Source organism: Octodon degus, unplaced genomic scaffold (assembly GCF_000260255.1).
Source record: "Octodon degus isolate 3935 unplaced genomic scaffold, OctDeg1.0 scaffold00212, whole genome shotgun sequence".
Classification (NCBI taxonomy): domain Eukaryota; kingdom Metazoa; phylum Chordata; class Mammalia; order Rodentia; family Octodontidae; genus Octodon; species Octodon degus.
Window position 1 is genome coordinate 180,935 of NW_004524788.1, and position 2,819 is coordinate 183,753.

At 48.4% G+C, this 2,819-nt stretch overlaps 1 pseudogene; it reads left to right on the top strand.

Annotated features, from left to right (window-relative positions):
- The first annotated feature begins 292 nt into the window (after nt 1-292).
- Nucleotides 293-2,454, top strand: LOC101586481 (annotated as a pseudogene).
- Nucleotides 2,455-2,819: the final 365 nt, after the last annotated feature.

Below are 2,819 nucleotides of genomic sequence, written 5' to 3' on the forward strand. Positions count from 1 at the left end.
ATTCATACATTTCAGCTGAGCTAGTGTCCTCTGCACTTGTTCTGGATGGGTTCAAGGCCTGAGCTTGCATTTTGCTCCTTCTCTTTGTCATTTCATATAGCACTGACTTCTGACCTTTGTGGTAGAGCTTTGGTGCAGTTATAATCTTAGCACTTACTGAAATTCGAGTGCAGATATTTTAAGTTTGAGTTTATCCAGTTGTGCCTGGCTTGGATCTAGTTGTTGTGCTCAGCTCCTTCCTACTGCAGCCCTTGGAAGTAAACCTGTTGTGCCCCTTTGGTAGGCTCGGGAGATGGGCTCTGGAGGAGTGGAGGGATCCCATGGGTGCGGCAGAGGGTCTCACTCATGTGGCGTGCCTGGGTTTTGGTTCGGAGAGTTCCCACAGGTGGGTGCACGGGAGCCGGAAGCTCTCCCACACACTCACCCGGCCTGGGCTTGGGCTGGATCTTGCACCTTATAAAGTAAATCAAATATATTAAATGTAGTTTTTCCTTGTGATGTTTGTAAACTTCAATGGGTACCTAATCCAAAGGAACTGTAGCTCTTTATATAAATGGAATACTAAGCCATATATGATGGCACATACCTGTAAACCCAGCAGTCTGATAGGCTGAGGCAAGAAGGTCATAAATACAATTCCAGCCTGGCTAATTAAGCAACATCATAACACCTGTCTCAAAATTAAAAATAAAAATAAAAAATTAAAGGGATGTGGATGTGAATTAATGCAAAGACCCTGAATTCAATCTCCAGATCTCAGGCACTACATAAGAAAAAAAAAAAATCGCTGAGCACCCTTGCTGGTGGGGGCTGGTTTCTGCCTGGTGGGGAAGTATTAGGTATAATTGATGTAATCCTCCCAAATACTGGAAGTCATTTCTAGTTTACTTACAATATCTAATACAATGTAAACATGTATTTTTTTCCTATATTTTAGAGAAAGGTGTACAGGGTGTTCAGGATTTGATTACTAGATCAGACTCATAGTGATTCTCCTGTTTACAGCCTCGCAAATGCTGGGACTACAGGCACATGCCACCATGCCCAGTCTCAACCGCTGTCTCAGCACATCCCAGGGGCAGGGCCAGCACAGCAGGCCTGGGGATCGAACCCCTGACCCCTGCACCTGCTCACAGGTGCTTTAATCTGCTGAGCACCTGTAAGCAGGCGCAGGGGTCAGGGGCACAATATAATTTGGCCAGCCCTATATTATATTTTATGCTACTGTATTATACTGTTTAGTTAATAATGACAAGAAGAAAGCCTGTCCATGTAAAGAACAGAAGTAATTCTCTTTTTCAAATATTTTAACAAATTATTGGTTAAATCTATGGAGGCAGATTTCTAGGTTATGAAATGATAATTATATATGCATTCAGAGCAACTAAGGTGTTCAGTTTGAGATAAAAGGAAATTTAAATTATGAATGTCAGACGTGGGCCCAGGAGACCAGAGCAGGCAACTGCAAAAGCTGGAGTAGCAGCGGCTGGCGTAGCAGCCCAGAGAAGCTAGAGAAACAGCTAAGCTCACAGAAGACATCCCAGAAGCCTCTCATCAAGCTGACAGACTGTTCTGGACACGACTATGTAGCCCTAGTCTGTCTGCACAGTGGCTACTTCCACCCAATGCTTCTGACCTGGCAGGCAGTGCTTCCAACCTTATCTACCTCATCTTTGTTATGGATGTTCCTGATGATGTCCAGCCCATCGCCAGCCTTCCAGGAATGGCCAGGTATGGTGTGAACTGGCTGGAAGAGATGCTGAGGCCCCTGGTAGAAGACAGGCTCTGTTGTGTCCTCATCTTTGGTGTCCCCAGCAGAGTTCCCGAGGATGAGTGGGGCTTGCAGCTGATTCTGAGGAGTCTCCAGCTGTTGAAGCTATCCACGTGCTGAGGAAGACTTTCTCCAACCTTCTGGTGGCCTGTGACATCTGCTTGTGCCCCTATGCCTCCCATGGTCACTGTGGGCTCTTAGATGAGAATGGAACATTCCAGGCTGAGAAGAGCCACCAGCAGCTGGCAGAGGTGGCACTGGCCTATGCCACAGCTGGATGTCAGGTAATAGCCCCGTGGGACATGATGGATGGACAGTGGGAGACATCAATGAGGCCCTGATGGCACATGGACTTGGTAACAGCGTATCAGTGATGAGCTATAGTGCCAAATTTGCCTCCTGCTTCTATCAGGCCTTTCCTGGATGCGGCTCAGTCAAGCCCTGCTTTTGGAGACCTCTGCTGCTACCAGCTGCACCCCGGAGCCCAGGACCTGACCCTTCATACAGTGGACCATGGCTACTGTCATAGAGGCCATGACTGCCTTCCACAGAGCAGGTGCCAATGTCATCATCACGTACTACATGCCCCAGATGCTGCAGTGGTTGAAGGAGAAATGATGAAGAGAGGATGCGGGACCCGAGAACCAGAACTTGAGAAAACTCCCAAGGCCCTGATGAAGTGAAAACCAAAGTAAATTCGTTTTTAGAACTAAGCCAGTGCCTTCTTCCTGCTCCCGTGCTGGTGGGGGCAGGTTTCTGCTTCTGGGTTCATCTATCACTTGCCCCAGGCTACCTTAGCCTTGGCCCCATGCTTTGCCCCATGCAGCCCTGATATCACCCCTTTCCTCCCAGCTCTCTCCTCTGGTGTGCTTTCAGCTGGGCAGCAGTTGAGTCCCTGCACAGGGTTGGTGGCACCTGGAGAAGAGGGGCTTGGAGCCTTGGGCAAGAGGACAGCTGTCCAGTATGCCATCCCAAGAAGCTTTAGGAAGCATGGGCCCTCTAGTAGCAGCTTTGTGTGCAGGACTGAGGCCTAGCTTGATGTCCCTGG